The sequence below is a fragment of the Camelus bactrianus genome, chromosome 8 (assembly GCF_048773025.1).
Source record: "Camelus bactrianus isolate YW-2024 breed Bactrian camel chromosome 8, ASM4877302v1, whole genome shotgun sequence".
Classification (NCBI taxonomy): domain Eukaryota; kingdom Metazoa; phylum Chordata; class Mammalia; order Artiodactyla; family Camelidae; genus Camelus; species Camelus bactrianus.
This window is the reverse complement of record NC_133546.1, coordinates 89554030-89578339: the sequence shown is the minus strand read 5'-3', so window position 1 is coordinate 89578339 and position 24310 is coordinate 89554030. Positions and strand designations below refer to the sequence as shown.

Here is a 24310-nt window from a genome sequence, read left to right as displayed (position 1 = left end):
TCTTGCAGCTGTCCACGTGGGTCAAATCATGGTGCCCCTCTAATACCTCCAAAAAAAAATCAAAGTTGATTCTCTATTTTGCAACTTGCCATCTCTATATAAGTGCAGAAGAGTTAACATCGTGAAAGATCAGAGCCCGGAGAATAGGCTCTCCTGGATATTTCAGGCTAAAGGCAACTTTCTTTTACAAAAGGTACAGAGCTACCAAGTCTGAGCCTAGAAAACAGCAAAGGTTTAAAGCCAAAGGAACAGATCTAACATGCAGTCAAATTTATTCTTTTCTATTACAATTTCTTTTTCCACCTCATAAATAATTTTAGTAAGAAACATGAGCAATTTTTTTACTTTTGCTTCTTAGTAACGGATAAGTGGGCCAAATACATTTATGAGAGCAGGGATGCTGTGCGGGCATTGGGGTCACAGCAAACTCTTGTTCGGGGTGGTCGACTCTGCAACATATCTGATGCCCCGTGGGTGTTGGTGAGGGACCCCATAACCAGGGGCTCTCTTCAGGAACCAGCATATGGGCATTGACCTCTGGAGACCTCTTTTACAGCTGCCGGAAATTTTTTCAGATACTGTGACTGAAAAACCACTTCAGCTGTTGATAATTAGGGAATAAAGGAAGAGGAAAAGGGCTTGGATTAGATTACAAGAGAAGGACAGAATATCAGGGAACCTGGGGGCTTGGCAGTGGGTCCTTGGGAGAGAGGGGAGCAGAGGTGGGGAGGGGCACGGCTCTGGAACCAGCTCCTGCACCTGTCCCAGGGCCCAAGTCACACAGCTTTTAATTGGCCCAGGACGCTCTCCTGTCTGGATGTCACCCTGGGCAGAACCTTGAGAATCGAAGGTAAGGGGTGGGCAGCACTCACCTAGGGGATCACTGAGGACTTAGTTCAAGTCCACGGTGCCTTTTCTGGTCATGTGCCTTCACTTGCCCTTTATCTTAGGATCTGAGAAGCAGGAGCAAGGAACGCAGGGAGAGATCCAGGAAGACATCTGACTGTGTTAAGAGATGACAGTCACAGCCACACGGGGAGCGAGGACACTTGCAGCAAAGTAAAACGACTTCACAACAATTGCATCAGAGCTGCCGGTGTGAGAGAGCCTAAGCCTGTCTCAGAGTGCAGGGGACAAGCAGAAAGGAATGGTAAATTTCCACTGACAGTTGAAATTTTGTTAAATAACCTGCTACTGTTGCTTGTATCACTTGAATGAATGCAGGCATATTTCTACGGGAATTTATAGGTTCACTTAAACACACCAGCCACTCTAGCCCCCATCGGGGATGGGCTTTCTGAAGCCCAGTGCACCTCCTGCTTGGGTGGGCCATGCTGCGGGTCCTCGCCTGGGGCCAGGCTGCTGCAGGGCACTGAGTCCCCGAGGCACGGCCTGCGAGACACGACAGGAACACCTCTGCTCTTGACTGAGGGCCTCCGTTTCCCCCTGCAGTGTAAGAATGCTGGTGACTGAGTTAGAAGCATGCTTCAAAGCTGTCAGTGTCCTTGCCATCCAGAAGCAGAGCCTGGGAGCTTCCGAATTTCTCCAGAATGCGGTTTACATTCATCTTCGACAGGTGAGTTTATGTCCTTTTACAAGTGGAGGAATTACTGCAGTTTTCCTGGAACTTACTCACCACTAGTCCATCTGATTTTTCTGTGCTAGGATTCAATATGGCATGCTAAAATTTCTGGAGTCAGATCTTGAAACACTGATGAAGAGGATTATTTTATTTCTTTATATGATAGTATTTTACTTTCAAAATTCAGAGTTTTCAGTTCTTTCAAAAATTTTTTGGGGGGTTGGATAAACAAGTTTGCTCTTACCATCTTTGTGACCTGTTGCTATATGCCTGTCACCTGCCTTCTGTCACTTGTGAGGGGGTTCCATTTGTGACCCTGTCCGGGTTGTTCATGGTATAAAACATAAAGTCTGTAAAAGTACAGTCCCTTTTACTCCGAAGACATTCCACAAATACTACTTAAATCTGGGTGTGGTTTTAAGAAGACAGAATCATTAGAACATGTACTTGCAGGTTGCTAGTGCAAAATCCCCAAATCAAAAGTCTAGCTCAACAACTAAAATCTTTCTAATCTACCTTGGATTTGTATGGATAGTTGAAGCAGTTTGCTAAGAACTCAAGACCAGGTTTAGAATACAGGCTGGTGTAGCTCAGCAGGTCCTTCCAAGCTGATGCTCTGGCAGAGGGCAGGTCCTAGGGGAGAGGGCGTGTCCTCCCCTCCCTGAGCTGACAATTTGATGGCAAAGACATTCATCAGGTGAAGAACTTGGAGTTTCTTCTAAGAACAGTGGGTTTGAAAACAGTCCTAAAAGCGTGGGAGTGACACAATCCCATTTGTCTCAAGTAGGGGAGAGTGGCTTTGGGGCCACTTGGGAGACTCGTGAGTCCAGGTGGGCAGTGTTGGTGGCTTCCACTTGAGCGGTGGGATGGTCAGCGGGTAAAAGCGAACAGATTGAAGGCATGTTTAGATGGTAAAAAGGAAAGGATGAATGATGTCTGTGAAGGTAGGATGGAGTAAGGAACTGGTTTCTGGGTGGATTAATGAGGTAAATGATTGTCCTGCTGTGCTCTGAGGAGGGAAATCTGTTGAGGGAGTTCTGGGGGATAACTGATGAGTTCAGCTGTGGGTAAAGTGAAAGGCTGTTATATGTGTGGTTTTGGAGCTCAGGTGAGAGCCAGTAGTGAGTAGGGGGAGGGGAGAGAGACTTTCAAATCAGTTTGTCTTGTGAACATACAAATAAGGATGAGTAATGACACACTTAAAAATTCTATATTCTGTATTTAAAGCCCAGTAACATTTTGCTATATTGACTGCAGAGGTTCTTAATTTTTTTTGATAGAAATAAAATAAATAGAAACAAAATAGTGGAGTTAATGAACATCTTAGAGTTGATGTGTGTCCTTGTATGTATTTTCATACCTCATCTGTTTATAACCATAATCTACAAAAAGTTCGCTTGCTTACCATAAGAGTTAAACAGAGGGACGTGACACACAGTGTTGGGGCTTGAAGCTGATCTTCTCGGGCAAATTATGTCGCCTCTCTGTGCCTTAGTTGCATCTTCTGTGACTGCCCCCGGGCCCCTCATCACAGCTGATTTCCTAGACTAGATGTTGGGAGGGAGGCTGCTGAAGGGAATAAGAATTGGCAACTGCTAGGGATATTGAAGAGAGAGACAAAAACAGATTAAAGCCGATAAACTGAATAAAAATACCCTCAAAAGAGAAAGAATCCCGCAGTGTTTTGAGCCCCTTAGCGTAAGGGAAACAAAATCAGGTTTACCCAAAGCTCTTGAGCATGTGAGTATTGTGGGTGGGTGGGTGTCATCAGAAAAGGGTTGAGAAAAGGCCTTTTCATTTCCCTAGACGTTTCCAGTAAGGATGGGGAGCAGAAGAGAAAACCCCCTGCTTCACAGTGGAAGCTGCTCTTTTGTGCAAAACTGACCAAAGGTTGGAGACCAGTCATCAGCGGTGCTGGCAAATGAAGAGACTTCGGGATTGGGTGGGGCACTTGCTGCGACTTTCAGGTGACCTGCTGGCTGGGGGATGTGAGGAGGGCAGTAGGTTTGCAGGGTGACCCGGGCATAAACCCTGGCTCTGAGGCTGCTGGTCTGACTAGCAAACCTGGACACCCGCAGTCCTAATGGGGCAGCTCGGGATGTGGCCTGGGACACCTGCTGAGCTGAGGGCGAGAAGAGGGCTTTCCTGAGGGGGTGTCATGTGGAGAGTGGAAACGTCCTCCTGCAGGGGAGGAAGAGCCTCTGAGCAGGGTGCTGGATGCACAGGCAAGACCAGCCTGAACACGGAGGCTTCTGGGAGCCAGAAGTCATACAATGGCCCGAACCGCCTTGTTCCTGCGAGACTGCAGGGAAAAGATGCTGAAAATTAGGCTAGGGTCAGACCCTGTGGTGTTTTATGAGTGACAGTAAAGGACTGGTCCGGCAGGCAGGAGAGAAACCTGTGGGCGTCCCAGCTGGGGCGTCACGCCGGAGGGAGGAGCAGAGTTATAGACTTTGCCACTTATTAGCTGTGTGACTTTGAGCAAGATCACCCCACCTCTCTCTATATATATCTTCATCTGTAAAGTGACAGAGTGACAAGCTCGTGTCATCAGAAGGCTTAGTTTAGCTCTGATCCTCTTTGTCCAGTCCTGTCAGTGCTGCCCTGTGAGCTTCTGCAGCAGCTGCTCTTACCCTGAGATGGGAGGGCGTAGAGGGACATTGTAGTGCCCGAGGGCAGGAAGGGGTTGCTTTAAAAGCAGACATGTTGCCGCCTGCAGCTGCAGGCCTGCAGGCAGTTTGGTTGAAGGTCCTGCAGGGGACTTTGGAGGCCTTAGGTTGTGGAGAGTACTTTGGACTCCTTAGCTTCCTCTTAAGTCTTGTTTTCCCATGCGGACCGGATTTGCCTTTGCAGATTGATGCTGAAGATTTGGGCTTCTAGCAAAGCTGTTTTCAGAGATGGGTATATACGTAAAATATCGTATAAAATAAAATGATTTATTTAATGTGTGGGACTTCGCAGCTGTTGGGAACAGCTCCGTTGTCCTGGTCGTCACGGAGGACACCAAGGGTCAGCAGAGCGTGCGGGAGGACAGGTAGCCTGCAGTGGTGCTGCGGGGTGTTCTCCCGAGTAGAGCACTCTGCTGAGTTGACTCTTCTCTGAGTTTGGTTGCCAGATGAGCAGACAGCAAATTAATGAGTTCTGGTGGGATTGTATAATGACAGGAAGAAAGAGGAAACCGTAGTTTTTCCAGACTAAAACACGCTTTTGTTTCCTGATCCAGTGTGTTCCATTACAGAATTGATGAGTTCTGTCTATTCCGGGACTTCATTGAAATAAACGTTCAGCCTAAATGTTAAGAGTTAAGTTTTATTTGGCTGGAGGACTCGAGCCGGGATGGCAACCTCTCAGATCACTCTGAGGGACTGCTCACAACAGGTAGGGGAGGAGCTAGGATATATAGAAGTTTTACAAGAAAGACCAGGTAGTTGGAACAATAAAATATTGCTTGTTATCTAAAGAAAACCAGATATCTCAAGATCAAGTATTTAGTGCTTTTCTATGTATGGGAGGAAGCAAATATTTGTGTCATTGAATTCATCCCTTTGGCAGGTACCTAGGTATCTAGGGCCAGTATCCTGTCCTTTCTTACTCTGAGTCCACTCAGAGGGCACCACTGTGAGTGGCTGAGAGGCTGGGCTGCAGGCATGCCCTCGCTGGGGGGTGGCAGCAGCCGCTGATGACTTGGTTTCAGCATTCTTTGTTTACTGACATGGTTGCAGTATTTTCATTCACATTGTAGTATTTTCATTCACGGACTGATTATGGATAATCTGCAACCTTGGAAAGCAACCGAGATGAAATTATTGCAGGTACATTCTACTTTAATAAGCCGTGTGCAAACATAAACATGGAGGAATCATACATTTGGATTTGGTGGTGTAGTGAAGGGTTTCTGCACATTACAGGAGAACGCAATGCAGATTTCCTTAAGTCCACGTTTCTTTTCTGTAGTGGTTTCTGGGAACAGTTTATTGTAATTAACCAACATTGACAAATGGTGGCACACATTGCGTTTAAGAGCTGGCCGGAGCAAACTTGTGTATTGGACAGGTGGAATTCATAGGCAAGTGGTCAGGTGGATGGGAGAGAGATGGAGCCTAAGCCTGGGCCCAGATTCCAGTTTAAATCACCATTTCCTCACCATACGGCCTTGGACTAGAATGTAACCTCTCTTAACCTGTTGGTGAACCTGTGAAATGGGCATGATAATATTCGTTTTTCCTGGGATTGTTGTAAGTTCTAAAGAGTATTGTAGCACACATGAAGCACTTAGCAGTGTTCACTGTGTGTGGCCGCCCCGCTTGGCGTGTGTCAGAGCCGTAAAGGCAGCATTTGTCTGTTGAGGATGCACTGGTAGCCCCTTGAATATGTTGTGAATTTGGTGATTTCCTTTAATCTTGGTAACTCTGTGTGCCATGGGCAGTTATTTTCATGGACAGATGAGGAATCTCAGGGTAAAGAAGACTGTGTAATTTGCCCAAAGTCAGACCATAATTTTGGGTGCATGGGCCTCGGCTCAGCATGGGCCCCAGGGCCTTCTGCCCTCTCCGTTCAGCACCAGAGCCAGATGTGTGGTCGGCTGTTTCCCAGCCCAGAATATCGGGCAGGCCGCAAGACACACCTGGCCCTGCACTGCTTGAGCAAAAACTCTGGAGGAGAGGAAGTTACAAAAGGGATAAACATAAAAACAGATGACAGCAAACTGTGATCAGCACTGAGAAGGAAAGGAACACGCCTCACAATGCAGAGCTGCGAGCTTTCCCGTCGGGGCTGCTCTGGGGGCGTTCATCTCAGCTAAACAAACTCTGCTGCTGCACCAAGGCAGGAAGGCAGGGAGCGTGTGGCCAGGTAGACTGGGCCTTGTTAATCATACTCATTCCCCATTAAGCTGCAGCTCTCACGGGCACTTACCTAGTAAACAGATGTCTTCCATAATCATCACGCACTTTTCTTGGTAGTTTTATTGCCCCACCTTTGAGATGAGGTCATTGAAGCTGGGGAGTTTGCTGCATGCCCGTGATCACCATGGAAATACCCCCACTGGTCTTTCAACCTAGACTGGTGTGGCTGTCATGTCCCAGCCCTGTGAATGGCATCATGTTGCCTCTCCCAAGAGGCCCAAATGACTGATATTGATATTCTTAAATCATAGGAAATTGTATGTGACAATAGGAGAAAAAGGTATTAAGAAATTGTTTGGAAAACTAGAACAAAATCCAATTCTTCCCCAGCTGGGGGAGCGTACCCTGTGTCACTCACCCCACTCACTGCGTGTCACCTCCTCCCTGCCGACTCCATGTTCAGAAGCCACTCTGAGTCTTTGAAGAACATTTTGCCTCATGACACCGTTGACTAGGACCAGCGACTTTTCTGTCCCTGGTTTACTCTCTCTTGAAAGCCATTTAAATTTCTTGCAGGCTCCTCCGCTCAGATGTAAGAATAACCTCTTTCGACTTCTTGATGCAGCTCCTAAATGAAGATCTCGTGAAGGAAACTTAGTCAAAACCTGGGAGGTATGCACACAGTGACTGCAATCTCAGCACTTTATGAAGTTCAGAATCAGATTTGTGGGTGACTCAGGAAAGGCTTTTTTATGGTAACAAGGGGAAAGTGAAAGGATGCAGGCTGTGTGAGACTGAAACATCTCGGTCCCAGCCAGCAAGGCACCTGCGTTCAGGATGGTGTGTGGGGAGTGCAGAGTTCTCACAAAGAAAGAAGAGTTGTGATGGGAGGGAGGACAGTTAGGTACTTTACTGTGGAGGGAAAAAGTGGGTTAAGCATTTCCTGGTTGAACAAGAGGATTGTGACATGATGTGCTTGTATTTTGGAGAGAAGGGTTTTGTGGGGACAGGCCTAGGGAGAACGCTCTGTGGCTGTGTAGTCAGCACAACAGAGAAACACAGAGAACCGGGCAGACCCCAAGGCCCCTGCTGGGGAAGAGGCTGCCAGCCAATTCGAGCCCTGGGGTGGCTTCTGTCCCTTAGCTGGGGCCTCAGAGCTCCCTTCACAACCCAGTCCTGTTGATACAAGGAAAAAAACGTGAGGCATGAGAAGGGCTGTGTCCCAGGCTTTGGTTGAGCCCCTGGGATGTGTCCCACCAGATTTTGTTCCTTGGCTTCGTGCAATAAGTATTCAAGAGCAAGCCAGTGTTGAGAAAATGTAGATTTATTCACAGAGACACATTGAAAGGCAACAGAAAGGCCACGAGTTGTGGGGTTTGGGTGCTCAGATTAAAAGTAGGTACACACTCCACAGAGTGTGGGCTTTCTCCGAAGAGGGAGAGAGAGGGGTGACCGTGAGGTGGCGCTGTGTTGCTCGTTTTCTTGGGCTTGGTGCTTTCATTTGCTAATATGTAGAAGGACCAGCCTAAGGGCAAGGGGCTGGGATTCCCAGGGAGTTGGCCATTTCCCACCCTTTGACATTTTGTGGCTAGCCTTGGGACTGCCATGGTACTTTGGGGCATGTTATTCACCATGTTACTATTACAATGGGTGTATAATGAAGCTCAAGCTCTGCTATAAGTTAAATCTCTTCATCCTGAGCCTCAAGGCCTACTGGGGGTTGAATCCTTCACCATTTTGATGTTAATTGCTTGTGGCCTTCCTTGAATGGCTGTGCTCTGCCCCTTCCATCCTGTCTCACTATGATGACACAGAGAGAGCAAAGGCCTGGCCCTGCCTGTGCTCCTGCATTTAACAGCGGGAAGTGTGGAGTGGGCTTATGATGACTCTGAGTGGTGAGAAGGATGTTTCAGATTTTGCCACGTGAGACATGGGGACCTGCCAGCAGCCATCACAGATTTATCTCAAGGGCATTATCGCTTGTGTTGTTACGGAAAAAACAGGCCAGCCAAGAAACAAGCACTGAGATTTATTATGCTGGCGGGCTCAGAGGGGCTCCTGTTCCGAAGCTCTGAGCACCTCCAAGACCTGCACATGAGGTTCTGTAGGGTTAATTACAAGTAAGGGTCTATTAGCCAATAAGGCTCAAACAACAAAAAGCAAGGAATCAGTACACTGAATCTTATGATTTTGGAACAGATCACGTTACTGACAATTGTTGACCTTGGATTTACGAGTTAGGTTATTAGCCCAGTAAAGTGACACTAAACTTCAGATTTACGAGTTAGCCCAGCAATACTTAGATCAGTAAACCGACACTTATCACACTTAGATTTGTGACTTAGCTCGTTAGCCCAGCTGGGCTTTTCCTTCACAGTGTCACTCATATTTTCTATATTTCTTTTTTTTTTTAAGTATTTAATCCAAATTTAATATCAGGTTTTTTTGGAAAGAAATTTCTCTTTTTCTTTTCTTTGGGACTCTTTTGGGGGGGTAGGTAATTAGGTGTATTTATCTGTTAGTGGAGGCCCTGGGGCTTGAACCCGGGACCCCGTGCACGCTAAGCACACGCTCTACCACCCCCCCATGATATTTTCTTTTTGCTGTAGCTGCCAAGAATCTTACAGCTGAATTTCTAGTCGGCCTTTAACACTTGCCCTGACTCCAGGGAATCCATTTTTATGACTTTACCTCCCCCAGGATTCATTTAAGTATTGAATCTCCAATTTCTCTTCACTCTCAGTTTTGCCTTTTTGTTGTTATGGTTGTTAAGGTGTGTTTAAAAAAATTGTTTAATTTCTCTTTTAGCAGGAGGCTGAAAGTAAATAAATATGTAAACAAACAGCACAATTAAATGCTTTTATACATTCTAAGCTGTTTAGTAGTTACTTAAATACCGAATTGAATATTAAAGTGATAACATTTTTAAATTATTTTTTAATTTTTTACAAAGATATAGCTGATTTAAAATGATATGTTTCAGGTGTACATTAGATGCTCCTTTTATAGTTACTGTAAACATTGGCTGTATTCCCTGTGTTGTAAGATACATCCCTGTAGCGTGTTTACATTACATGTTGCAGTTTGTATAAGAAAGTTGGGTAACGCAGAGTCTGGGGCATGGCTGTGTCTGACCCAGGGTCACGCTCACCCTGCCTGTCAGAGCCCAGGCCCTCACTCCTGTCTGCAGGGCAGCGAGTGGAGGCAGCCTTCATCAGCGCTGGCACCACCCTCTGAGAGGCAGTGACAGCAGTGTCTGTGTGTGGACGTGCAAAGTGTTTTTCCAGGAGCTTTACATGCATTTCTGCATTTAATAAATAAAGCCCTCCTGTGAGGAAGCGTTTTATGATTTTAATGAATAATACATTTTATTTTGATATTGATAGACTTCAAATCTCCGGAAAATTTACAGAAGTAGTACAGTAAATGCTTAGATACAGTTCACCTTAAAGGGCACTATTTGTCCTTTTGTGTCTGGCTTAATTTAGCATAAAATTTCAAGGTTCATCCATATTGTAGCCTGAGTCAGTACTTTATTCTTTTGGTTTCATAATATCCTTTTTCTTTTTTTTCGTTTTTGGTCTATTTAAAAATATTTTCATTGAAGTCTAGTCAGTTTATAATGTTGTGTCAGTTTCTTGTGTACAGCACAACAATTCAGTTAAATAGGAACATAACTGTATTCATTTTCATATTCTTTTTAAACATAAGTTACTATAAGATATTAAATATATTCTCCTGTGCTATACAGTATAAACTTGCGGTTTATTCTATACATACTCAGTATCTGAAGATCTTGAACTCCCAATATATTCCTTCCCACACCCTCTCCCCTCTGGTAACCATAGTTTGGTTTCTATGTCTCTGTGTCTTTTTCTGTTCTGTAGATAAGTTTATCTTTTTGTGTCTTTGTTTATTGATTTTTTTTTTTTAAGATTCCACATGTGTGCGATCTCATATGGTATTTTTCTTTCTCTTTCTGGCTTACTTTTCTTAGAATGACATTCTCCAGGTCCATTCATGTTGCTGCAAATGGCATTATTTTGTTATTATTTTAGGGCTGAACAGTAGTCTATTGGAGAAATATACTACAGTCTCTTTATCCAGTCATCTTTCAGTGGACATTTGGGTTGCTTCTATGTCTTGCTATTGTAAATAGTGCTGCTGTGAACATTGGGGTGAAAGTGTCTTTTTGAGTTAGGGTTCCTTCTGGATATATGTCCAGGAGTGAGATTGCTGGGTCATATAGGAGGTCAATTTTTTGTCTTTTGAGGAACCTCTATACAGTTTTCCACAATGGCTCCACCAAACTGCATTCCCACCACAGTGTAGGAGGCTTCCCAATTCTCCGCAGCCTCTCCAGCATTTATCTGTGAACTTCTGAATGATGGCTATTCAGACTGGTGAGAGGTGAGACTTGATTTCAGTTTTGATTTGCATTTCTCTGATAATGATATTGAGCATTTTTTTCATGTGCCTATTGGCCATTTGTATGTTTTCATTGGAGAAAAGTTTCTTTAGGACTTCTGCCCACTTTTGAATTGAATTGTTTGTTTTTCTTTCTTATTAAGTGTAAAAGCTGTTTACATATTCTGGGAATTAAGCCCTTGTCAGTTTCATTTATTGCAACTATTTTCTCTCATTCCATAGATTGTCTTTTTGTTTCCTTTTCTGTGCAAAAGCTTGTAAGTTTAATTAGATCCTACTTATATTATTTTGCTTGAATTTCTATTGCTTGAGTAGACTGCTCTAGGAAAACATTGTTGAGATGTATGTCAGATGTTTTGCCTATGTTTTCTTCTAAGAGGTTTATAGTGTCTTGTCTACATGTTTAAGTCTTTAAGCCATTTTAAATTTATTTTTGTGTATGCTGTGAGGGAGTAGCCTAACTTCATTGATTTACATGCAGCTGTCCACTTTTCCCTACACCATTTTCTGAAGAGGCTGTCTTTACTCCATTGTATGGTCTCACCTCCTTTGTCAAAGATTCAATGACCAACAGTTTGTGGGACTATTCTTGGTAATTTTGTTTATCCGTTCATTGATGGATGGATATTGTTTGTAACCTTTGGCTACTCTGAATGATACTGCCATGAATATTGATGTGCAAGTTTTTGTGAGAATATATTTTCATTCTGTTGGCTGTACAGTTGGCCCGCCATATCTGTAGTTTCCACTTCATGGATCCAGATGGCTGGTTGTAAAGGGACTCGAACATCCTTGGATTATGGTATCCAGGGTGGGGGGTTCCTGAAACGAACCCCCCGAGGATACTGAGGGATGACTCTATATGTAGGAGTGGAATTGCTGTGCCATATAATTCTAACCTTTTGAGGAAACACCAGGCTGTTCCAAAGAAGCTGCACCATTGCCCCTTTCCAATGGCTGCGTATTGAGGGTTCCCATTTCTCTGCCTCCTGACCGACACTTGTTATTGTCCATGTTTTGATTATAACCATACTAGTGAGTGTAAAATCAGATATCATTTTGATGTTGATTTCGCTAGTGATGCTGAGCATCTTTTCATATGCTTATTGGCCAATTGTGTATCTATTTAAATACTTGGCATATTTAAAAATTGGTTCGATTTTCTTTGTATTGGTCAGTTGTAAGCATTTGTTTTATATCCTGGATACTAGTCTCTTATTAGATATATGCTTTGCAAAATTTTTCTCCTATTCTGCAGATTGTCGTTTCACTTTAGTTTTTTTAAACATTAAAACAATTTCTTTCTAGGGGAGGTAATTAGATTTATTCATTTTATTTTTCTTGCTAAGCACGCACTCTATCATTTGAGCTACCCCCTTCCCCTTCATTTCACTTTCTTGATGATGTCCTTTGTAACAAATGGTTTTAATTTTGATGAAGTCCATTTTATCTTTCTTGTTTTTCACTTGTGCTCTTGGTATTGTATCTAGGAAGCCATAGCATATCCTTGAACCACAAATATTTAAACTATGTCTTCTTTTAGAAAGTTTATACATTTAGTTTTTATGTTTCCGTCTATGATCCATTTTGAATTAATATTTTATTTGTTATATAAAATACAGTGGTCCAGATTCCAGATTCATTCTTTTGCCTTCAGATACCCAGGTGTCTCTGCACCATTTGTTGAATAGACTATTCTTTCAATGGAGTTTTGTTGGCACATTTCTGGAAAAATGACTGTAAATGTAAGTTTCCCCCCTGGATTTTTTATTGTGTCTCATAGATTTATGCATCCAAACTTATGCCAGTACCATAATGACTTGAGTACTATAGATTTGTAGTAACCTTTGAGTGAGTCCTCCAACTTTGCTCTTCTTTTTCAAGATTGTTTTGGCTGACCTGTGTCCCTTGCACTTCCATATGAATTTTGGCATCAGTCCTTCAATTTTTGCAAAGAAGTCAGCTGGAATTTTGATAGGGATTCCATTAAATTTGTAGGTCACTTTCGGGAGTCTTAACATTTTTAACAATATTGTCTACCATTCCATGAACATGGGATACCTTCCATATATGTAGATCTTTTAATTTTTTTTTGGTGATACTTCAAAATGTTCAATGTGCAAATCTTGTAAAATTTTGTTAAATGTATCTCTCATTTTATTTTTAATGCTGTTGTAATTGGAAAGGCTGAGCTTCCTAAGGGTGGGACTATATATCAATTTATTTATTTCTAGGATTCCTACACAGCAAATACCCTAGATTTATATTTGCTACATAAATCTATCCACAATTCTTCCCACCCCCGTGTCATAAGAAACCAAGACCCGGGTTAAGCTACCTGAACACCTATGTGGAAGTGAGAAGTGGGACCCTTGGTTGGGGCATTGTGCAGATTATACTGAAAGCTTATTCATTATGGCTTCATCTTAATTTCTTTTAAACAATCCTTTCAGTGTTTATAGTCAGATACATTAAGAAAATGCCCTTTAGATGTGTGGAGGAGCTAAGACTATAATTTTCAAATAATTTCTAGTGAGAGTGTTGTACTTGAAACTAATTTGCATCAATCTTTGAAGATTTATGTTTCAGGAGCTTTGACTATATAATACCTGTCTTTATTCAATAACTACAACTAAATGCTCAAACAACATGTAAGAGTTTGAGCAAACTGCCCCCGCCCCGTAGTGCTGGTTGGGTGCAGCTATAACTGGAGTCAAGTCTTACCTATCCCAGTACGCTTGGGTGGATCTGCTCAAAGGGGTTCGTCCAATAGTTTGTCGGTAGTCTTTTGGACAAAGCCATAAAGCATTGATTTAAGGTTGCTGGAATGGAATCTATTTTATTAATATTAAGTAAGCACATATTGAGTGCTTACTGTATGTTGGGAATTGTCCCTTAGCTTCACATGAATATTATTTCGCTTAAAACCTCTCATATTTCCTTGTTATTCATACTTTACAGATAAGGAGTCTGAGTATTAGGTTTTCTCTCTTTTGGGGGGAGCTCATTATCAATGATGGGAAGTTGTAAGGAAAAAGATACTGATTCATCCGGAGAAAACATTTTTCTGAGAGTCAGCACTGAACAGGGTGATCATTGTTTGAGTGAGAAGAGCCCCGGGTTGTACGGAGTCAGCATCCCTGTCCTGGACACGGCACGTTTAGCGCTGCGTGGTGGGTGAGGTGGCGCGGCCGCGCAGGGAACGCAGATGCCGGGCCGTTGGGCTGTACTCAGGCCGGTGGGGCTTTCTCTTAAGGGAAGTTGAACGTCATTGTCAGATTTTAAGTAGGGGAGAGGGGTGCTCTCATAGATCACTTTTGTCTTGTAGAATGCTTAGAAACATTTAGAAGTCTCAGCAGGAGGTGATGTGATGAGTCAGAGTAGGGTGGCTGGGAGGTGTAGCAGTGTTCAATTTTCAAGTGGTTTTCAGTCCCAGGTTTGTGGCTCAGTAGCCGTGTCACTTTGGATGATGCACTCAAGGAAGTGAAACAATTTATCTTATTAATTGAAGCAGTGATATACCGACTTCCCAGGACTTCTGTGGAGATCCAGTGAGGTAACGTGTGCACAATGTGCAGCATGGTCCCCAGCACAGAGTCAGTGCTGAGGGAGTGCCAGTGAGAACCTGGTAGGTGAGGTGTGGGTGGTGTGACTCGTTGACTGAGGAAATTGGGCCCTGAAGGAGGGGTCCAGTCACATCTGTGAGTGATGGGACTGAGCTGGGAGAGGCAGACAGACCTTGCCCCCCGACAAGGGGCCCTGGGCAGGACGGCTATGGGAGGAGCACCGTGAAGTCAGCTATTTGCAGGTGGAGTTGGAGGTGCCCTTGAAACATCTAAGTGCAGTGCCACAATCACAGAGGAGGTCTAGGCCCGGGCTGTGCATTTTCCTATAATCTCAATCCCTGAGGACGCCAAGGTATTGATCATTGAACGTGAAGACATACTTACAGGACAAGTGAATAGTAGCATCATCTCTGTCATCAAAGCTCACGTCTCTTTATTCATCAGTCACTTTGCTAATTGGGTACTTACAGAGCTCACTTCACCATCCTCACCTGGGCTCAGGCTCCACAGGAAAGATCTTGTGAGTCTCCCTCTTTACCAGAAGAAAACACATTTAGCTGGTAGAATTCTCTACCACGCCAGACTTAGAATTTTAGTTTGTTGATTTAATTCTGTTTTCTGTTGGCCGTCGCCTGACAGGAGAGACATTTTACCTCATGGTCAGGTTTCAATTAGCTGTTACTGAGAACTGCTGATCTGATCTATAGTGTATTCTTTCTATTAACTTTGTAGAGTACTTATCATTTTTCTGTCTTTGCCCTTTAATTTTGTTTCCTCTTCAATGTTCTATCCTATTTGGGGCCTTATTTTATTTTTTAATTCAAAAATATCTGTTAGCAGTTTAGAAAACAAAAGCAAAAAAAAAATGCACATGATAGCTAGATTTAGAATATATCTAGTGTGTTTTCTGTCTCGGCAATGGAGGGTTCTAGAAACTCTTGAAAACCTTCATTACATAAGTTCCTTAAAATGCTGATTAAGAAATAAGACCTTCCTTCCTCATCTTTCAAGCTGCACAGCTAATTGTCAAGAAAGTGAGGGGAAATCCTCAGAAGCCAAGTCAAACCAGAAAGCAGGGATTCTGGGAGATACGTGAACCTTAGAAGCCCTGGGGGCCAGTTGGCTCCTGAATTGTGTTTCAGTTGCCTTGACAGGAGGGTAGGAGGTGAGCCCCAGGCCTCTCACACTGGGAGTTGGATGGCTGTTCTTATGTAAGGCCAAGCACATACTGAGAATACTGCTTTATAAATTGTGAATTAGAAAGAAAAGTAAAAATGCATTCCTCAAGGCAAGGAAGTAAGGAAAGTCAATTTTTTTGGAAGCGGGGAAAAATAACATATCCAATGTAAGTATTTAGTTTAAATCTGTTCTGGCATGAGAGTGACAACAAACTCCTGGCAGAAAATCACAGCTCCTGCCGGAAAGAGAAGTTGTGTTTTGAATGAATCAGTGGGCAGCCATTCCGAAAAAGGTCTCCAGAGTTTTCTGGATCAAGATACTGGACCCAAACACCTCCCTTCCATGGTCTCATTTAAATAACCAGAAAGGTTTTAAAGGAAAGCCATAATCATAGTTCTATTTATTGACATTAATATATGCTAGGAATTCAGAGGTGACTATGGAGTTGTCTCCTCTTTTATGGACCTTACATTCTATTTGACATAGTTGGGGAACATGGTGGAGGGTGGTGTTAGTCTGTTGCTATTAGCCAGGACAGGAGATTAAGAAAGCAGTGAAGGGCGGGTGACATTTTTAGCTGAGGACAGTCCTGTTCAGTTGGTTTGTAATTGCAGGCTCGTTGAGTTGTCACTGGAGGGAATTGATCTTATGGAATTTGGACTTAACTCAGGCCTCTTCAGAATGGACAAGTGAACCTGGAGAAAGACAGTCAAATCTGTGCAGACATTAAAGTCCACGTGAACGTGCTGTATCCCTGAGCCAAAGATAGGACAAGTAGGCAGCACTTCTTGAGGACAGAGGAGTGGTTTTTAAGGTTCTCGAATAATGAAGCCCAGGGAAAAGGGATGACCAGTTGTCAAACTGTGACGTTGCTCTTTAGACGGTGTACCCACCGAGGTTATTGGCCGTTTATAGGTTTCCATTTCTCTTTAATGCATGACAGGTGATGAGGACGTTAACATACACTTTTGACACCTTGTCGAAGTGACTGGGTACCTGCCTCGAAGCGCGGGCACAGCTACGGCTGCGCCTTACATCTTGCCGCCCATCCCGCTCCCTGGCTCCGTGATCACGGCAGAGTGGTTCCTTGAAGACCCGTCCGTCTCCTCTGTGACATCGTAACCCAACAAAATACCGGAGCGTATTAGCTTGTCTTTGTTCTTTTCCATCCTTCCCTTCAAATGATGATGACTGATAATGGACCCAGTTACTTTTGCAGATGATTTACACGTAGGGCTTTCAGTACAAACCTCGTAATCCCTACTGTGTGATCTAGAGAAGAAAGTTACATTCTTTCCAAATTGTTTTGATGCACTTATGTGGGAAAATGATGTACGTTTGAATATGTATTTCCTCTCTGAATCATCATGGCTACAGATGAATATTTGTAGACATGGAATGAGTTTACTGTATTTGAACTGTATATTCCCCTAAATTCTCCCCAGCTTTTTAAAGTCATCACTGGAGTGCTACCTCCAGAGTGTCCCAAAGCATCCACCACTGCCTGTTCTTCGGACACTGTGAGTTTCCAATTTGGAGAAGGCTGCTGGCTGTTGAGGCATTCTCTGGCACATCTCTGGCTGGCTGATGTGAGCTTAGCACACAAGATTTGGCAGACAGTATCTAACCATGGTCACGTCCATTTCTGGAACACTCATTTAGGATTTTACACCTATGCTAGTGGCATACGTTATTTCATTTAGTTTTCCCAACAATCATAATTAGATTTTATCACCAGTATTAATAAGGAAACTGTCAAAGCGAGTGATGTGCAGACTTTGGACTGGAACACTGGTCTTTCTGATCCCTATCTCTGTTCCCTCCCCAGCCTATCCTTCCAAATGGCCAGGAGACGCTTCCTCAGTCTTGAGTTTCCCGCTGATGTTACCACTGTCTTTGTTTCTGGAGAGGAAAACAAGTCTAAACTTACTTTCCAGTTGGAAATGGAATGGAGAGTTAACGTTGGAAGCCGGGAGAGACTGTCCTGTGATGAAGTGGTCTCCGAGCCACTTCCATAGGGACGTCACGTCACTGTCTGGGCCCCTTGCACAGCCTGTGCACAGGTGATAAGCCAGATGTGCCGAACAGTCCTACCGGACAGGGAAGTGCGTTGGAAATCACTTAGGGTATTTGGTTTCATTACATAGGTTCCTGAGGGCCTTGGCCTGGCACTTCAAGTGGGACCACTCCCTGTCCCACTGACTCATGCTCTGGGCCCGTGCAGACCTAACGTGGCCTCAGCCTGAGGCTCAGGGCCCGTGGTGATGAGGAGCATTTTAGTCCAGGGTCTGCCGGAGGCTCTGACACTTCTTGGCCGTGGGAATTTGTCCAGGATGATAATAAATCCTCCCCGAGATTCAGATTTCCTTGCCTGTGAGCCAGGGTAGTAATAGTTTCTGAAATGATTGTAATGATTCAGTAACGGGCACACCGTGTGCTGGCAGGTAGCTTGTGTTTAAGGAGCAGAAGTCGCAGTCACTCTGTCAGCCTCTCACTGTGTGCTCTGTGCTTTGAGAGGTTGTGTGTTTGGTGAAAGTCCCGCCCAAACACTAGGGTGTAGATGAACTGTTGTTCCTTTACTTTCCCGTCCTTTTCCTCTTTCCCTTCTCTGTGTCCCATGTTTAGGTAGCAGATTCCTCTGTTTCAGGGAATACGCGCCTTTCTAGTAAAAGGAGAGGCGGAACGTGGAAAGGTGGGGCCCAGAGGAGGTCTGGAGCGTCTGCACAGCGCTGCTTCCCTGCATTTCTGCATCCGGCCCCATCAGTGCACGAAGTCAGCCTTCCTCTTCCTTCCTGTGTCATTGGGTCTCTGTTTTAAGGGAAAATTTTTTAAGGGTCTTTTTTCACTTACATGTTTCGTTCAGATGCTTGTTGCTTTTCTCCCTGTGCTTCAGCATTCCTAGGAGAGAATTCAGCAGTGCAGCATCCTCTCCGAGCTCTATGAGTTGATCGGCTTCCACCGCAAGTCCGCCTTCTTCAAGCGGGTGGCCCCCGTGCAGCGTGCGGCCCCCGGCATCCCGGAGCCTGGCGGGAAGGTCTGCTACCGACTCCTTCTGCAGACGCTTCCTGGCTACAGTCTGTCGCTGGATCTGCAGGACTTCAGCAAAGGTTTTGGAACTAAAACATTGCTTCAGTCCCATTAACCATGCCTGGTTTGGGCCCTGCTGTCCTGTCTCATCAGGGTGAATTCTGATTCGTTTAGAACAGGGCTCAGCAGAGTTTTTCTGTCAAGGGCTTGGGAGTAAGTATTTCAGGGTCTGCAAACCTCCTGATCTCTGGTGCGGCTGCTCAGCTCTGCTGTTCAGACGCCAGAGCAGCTGGACATTCCACACACCCACAGAGTTTTATTAACAGCTTTGGCTGGGGCTGGATTCGGTGTATGAACTGCAGTTTGTCCCCAGAGCTCCTCACTATTGACGCCTGCACCAGAGCGTGCATTTGCGACAATGGGTGAACTTGCACTGACAAGTCATCATCACCCAGAGCCCAGAATTGACACTAGGATTTACACTTGGTGGTGTGCACTCTGTGGGTTTGGACAGATGTGCAATGACATGTATGCACCGTCACAGCATCATACAGAGTAGTCTGTCTTAGTGACCTTAAAATGCTCTGTGCTGCACCTCATTCATTGCTCCTTCCCCTCTAGCCTCTGACAGCCACTGATCTTTTAGTCTCTGTGGTTTTACCTTTCCCAGAACACCATACAGTTGGAATCAGACAGTTGCGGAACCTTCCCAGATTGGCTTCTTTCACTTAGTAATATGCATTTAAGGTTCCTCCATGTATTTCCATGCCTTGATAACTCATTTCATTTTAGCACCAAATAATAGTCCATTTTCTGGCTGGACCACAGTTTATCCATTCACCTACTGAAGAACAGCTTAGTTGTTTCTGAGTTCTGGTGATTATGAATAAAGCTGCTATTAACACCTGTATGCAGATTTCTGTGTGGACATAAGTTTCCATTTCATCGAGTAAACACCAAGGAGCACAGTTGCCGGATCATATGTTAGGAGTACGTTTAGTTTTGTAAAAAATTGCCAGACCGTCTTCCAAAATATCTGGGCCATTTTACATTCCCACCAGCAATGCATGAGAATTCCTGACGCTCCACATCCTCACCAGCATTCGGTGCTGTCAGTGTTCTGCTTTTTGGCAGTTCTGACAGGTGTGCAGTGGTACCTCACTGTTTCAGTCTGCATCCCCTTGATGACAGATGCTGTGGAGCATCTTTCCATAGACTTCTTTGGCATCTAGATTTCTTCTTTGATGAGGTGTGTGTTCAGGCATTTTGCTCATTTTTTAATCAGGTTGTTCATCCTTCTTGTTGAGTTTAAAGAGATTTTGGTATATTCTGGATATCAGCCCTATATCAATGTGTCCCTGCCCTTCACCTGCAGCACCGGAGTTGTCCTTTGGGTCTCAGTGGAGTGTCAGCTCTTCAAAGAGGTTCCCTGTCTTCCCTCAGCCTAAATACTGTCCTTGTATTTTCCACTTTCATTGACTCATTTTGTTCTTTTTAAATAGCATTTCCCATAATTTGTAAGTACATTAAAAAAAAAGGGCAATGATTGAACACCACCTCCCCCACCAGGCTGTGTGCTCTGTGAGAGCAGAGGCCCTGTCCCCACTCACCGTTTCCCATGACAGCACATGGCACATGTCCATGTAAAAGTGTGTAACGTGGGGCCAAACCTGATGAGCAGCTATGATGACATGTGTTGGCTTCCATTTATTGAGTAGACTTTGTTTCTGATCTTAATTATTAAATCATATGAATGAAACTTGTTTGTTTTGAAAAATAAACAACAAAGCACACCTCCATTTGATTGGTAGTTTTCACTTAGCTTTCTGACCCAGGAGGGGATGTTCACCATCATTTTGTGGAGGAGGTTGGGGAGGTAAAGTAAGAGAGTGAGATTAAATAAAGTAAAAATGATAACTATCCATTGGCTTTATTTTCACTAAGACATAAAAGTTACTTTAAACCCTATCTCAGGTGTTGTTCTGTTGTTTTAAACATTTCTCATAGAATTAAATGGAAGCCCACTAAACCCTGAAAGGGAAATTGTGTGCTCAAGTCCTGAAAAGTGTTTATGTCTATTTCTTGAAATGCACATTTTCCCTGCTGGTTACAGAAATTCGAGGCGGGAACACAGCCGTCTGCTGTGTGTCTGCCGGCTTCACGGGCTGCTCACTTTCATTTTCATTTTCTTGTGTTGCAGTTTATGAAGGTTTTCCATGAGATATATTGCTCAGCCTTTTCCTGAATGAAGGATTGAATTTTCCACAGGAAATCTTATGAAAGAGGGTAACAAGGCACATGGGTTTCCCAAAAAGGAGTACTTGATGTAATAAACTCTCACTATGGTGAACTATTTTAATACAAGCCAGTTGAAAATTTTATCACTAGGTCATAGGCCACAAATCTGTCTTAAGAATAAAAAGATTCAAATTTTATAGAAGAAGCAGTTTGAATCAAGTAGAAATTATGATTTGTACACTAGTTGGTGTTAGAAATTATACTCAGTCTTATCATAATTGCCTGTGGTAGGAACTGGATCATTATTTATTTATTAAAAAAAAATCCACTAGGTGCTATTTGCCCCATTCTTGATGCAGCAGTGCTGAGGTTAGTTATGTTGGGCCATTTAGGATTGTTAGCTATGTTTTCCGGACATTAATTTCAGCCTCTTTATCTTTTTTACAATCTCTTCTTTTGTATCGGCCTTTGGTCTTTTGACAACGTGGAAATACTCCACGGATCTGCCTTTCCCTTTTTTCCTGTCTTTGTGGGAAAAGATTTCTGAAATACAAACTACTAGGATATTAAGGATTTTGTGTGGGGTAAGTTTATTCAGTTCTAAGGATTTCAATTAATACGTATTAATACTTGCCATTCAGCTAATGACAGTAAAATTATAAACTAACTTATGTATACATCAGTAAGTATAGTACAATCAGCCCATCACCCAGATTAAGGAATTCACAAACTTTTCCATATTTCCTTTATTCAGACCTTTGTTCTTTTATTTGTCCTTTGTTGAAGTATTTGATAGCAAATCCAAGAAGACATGTCATTTTACACTATGTGTTCAAGTAGGCATGTCTGAAAAATGAGGGCCTTTTTTTGATCAGGTTTTTCCATTTGACCCATGTGCTTGTTAAGTATCAGCTTTATCAGGCATCTCACTAGGAATTAGGGATCCTTGGGGCAATGAGACCGTCCTGGCTCCCAAGGAATTTAAGGGCTGATGGAAGAAATCAACACAGGAGCTTGGGTGCCTCACTTAAGGTCCCTACTGGATGACACCAATTGGACAAAATTTGTGCACAATACAGTAGGATTCACAGAAGGGACTGGTCAGACTTGTAGGGCAGGCCGTGAGAGAGGCGGTCAGCAGGGCTACAAGAGGAGGACTCATTTGATCAGAATCTGAAATCCTTTCTGCCAACCTTTCTACCAAGCCCCCAGGGCCCATCACACACAACCCTGTGCTGTAACTGTTTTTGATTCCTGTTACCACATCTCCTTCAGGAAAGATTTTAAGGTGGAAAATATTTAAAATCCGTAATTGTTGCCAGAAGGGACATAGAACAAGGAACATGTAAACAACACAAATGTCCATCAGCACATGACTGGATAAAGACGAGGTGATACATATATACAATGGAATACTACTCAGCCATAAAAGATGCCATTTGCAGCAATATGGATGGACCTGAAGACTGTCATTCTAAGTGAAGTGGGGTGGAAAGAGAAAGAAAAATGCCATATGACTTCATTTATGGGGAATCTAAAATTAATAGCAATAATAATAAGACCACAAATGAACTAAATATTGTTTTGATTTTTTGAATATATGCAAGCACATCTGACTGTCCTTTGTGATTGGATTACCATATTCTGTTTATTCTTTTGTAGATGTCCTTAAAAGTCTGGTAACTAATTTTAAAAATCTAAAGCTCTAATCTGTTCTTAGAAACAATAATTAGTACATATATGTAAACAAAAAATGCAGTATGCTCTATACATGTATTTACATGCAATATGTGTATGTGACGTTGAACTGTAAAAATTCTACCTAATAAAACTGAAAAAGGAAAAAAATAAAAAATTTATTTTAAAAAATCACCCCTCTTTAGATATTAAAACGTTCATTTCTGGGATTCTGTGAAAGACAGCATGGAAGTAGGTTTTAAAATTTTCTCCTTGTTCCTCGGTGAGCAGCCTGGGCTGCACAGCTTGGCCGCCACAGGCCCCCAGGACTTGCCGGCTTGCTCCTCACTTGTTGGGAGGAAGATTAGCTGCTTCAGGAATATTTATGTTCTTAGAAGTTGCTGAAAACCCCACAGAGCTTCTGTTTACATGGAGTGTATCTGTCAATATACCCCATTATAGAAATTAGAACAGAAAATTTAAACCCAAGAACTGACAAGCACATGCTGCCCCAGCACGTGGTCAAAGCAGTGCTGCCACGGTGGCGTGTGTTGGTTCTAGAAAAAATGCACAATACACTCAAGAATGAGGGTGAACCCACAGATCTCATCTCAGGAATGCTATGAAGAGGTGGGAACCAAAGCCCCTAAAACAGTGCTGAAGTCCCCAGAAGTCCCAGAACACACAGAGCCATGGGACCAAGAATCCAGTGTCTCATGGATCATCAGCTGTGGAGACCGAGTCCTGGGTCAGGAGGAGCAGAATTAGGGATAGAAGGCACACAGTCCTATTGACAGCAAAGCTTTAAATGTTTTGAATTGACAAATTTTGGCAAAGATTTGCATTTAGACTACTACATTTCCTCTCCTGGAGACGTTAGAAGGATAACACTGATTAATAGAGGATGATTGTAATGGATTAATAATGATACTGATGACATGGGCTGCGAACACTAACCCTGCACTCAGTGTATAATAAGACTTTTATGTACACAATTCATTAGGTATCCACACCCCTGCAACGTGGCATTAAGCACTCATACAACCATGAAACCAGTGACTATAAAACAGTCACAAGCCTTCCTCTCCAGCATGAGGTAGCAAAACCAGCAAGGATTTTCAATGACAAAAGCCAAAATCATATATTTTTGGGAAAGAAAGCAAATGAAACACTGAAGAACAATAAACCAAAAGAGCAGATGGAATGGAAAATTTTATTGAAGAAAGCAATGATTGATTCAATTAAAACAGCTAATGTCCCTGGTATAATTGAACCATCAATCCAAATTTTTGGAAAAGTGGGTTGTGAAATTACTGTCTCATTTAATATTGGAATTCCTATTTGGACCAATTTGATATGCACCACTGGTGTGAGGTTAGATATTTAGGTAAATAACAATATTCCTATTTTTTAAGTTAACAGGAAACATAACACAGGACTCCAGATTTAGGGAGAGAATGCAAAAAACTACTATCATACTCCATCCAGTAAGGACAAGTGTCCCTGCGTCACCAAAGCAATGAGAATTTGCACAAAGAAAATACAGTTCTCCAATTGTGACAAATACTAGACCGTGAGCCATGAGTTACGAGAACAAGCAACTGTTTAAATGCCATGGGCAAATTTTTTTTATCATCTTGAAAACATCACTGATGTTCTAGGTAAGAAAAAGAATTGTTTTACTAACAAATCCAACTGACACAGGGGTTTTTCCAAGTGAGAAGGTGATTCCAAAAAGTGCAGTAAAATGAGTAAAGATGATCTGCACA

At 43.1% G+C, this 24310-nt stretch overlaps 1 long non-coding RNA gene across 3 annotated transcripts in view; it reads left to right on the top strand.

Moving 5' to 3' along the window:
• Nucleotides 1–22021, top strand: part of LOC141578413 (uncharacterized) — a 45710-nt gene extending 23689 nt beyond the window's left edge. For 2 of the 3 annotated variants that reach the window (XR_012508808.1, XR_012508806.1), the window contains 3 exons: nt 951–1150; nt 1453–1576; nt 18493–22021. This is a non-coding gene — a long non-coding RNA (uncharacterized LOC141578413). Of the gene's footprint in view, nt 1–950; nt 1151–1452; nt 1577–12476; nt 12600–18492 lie in introns of all 3 variants that reach the window. The other variant, XR_012508807.1, reaches the window with a different exon arrangement.
• The last annotated feature ends 2289 nt before the right edge of the window (nt 22022–24310 follow it).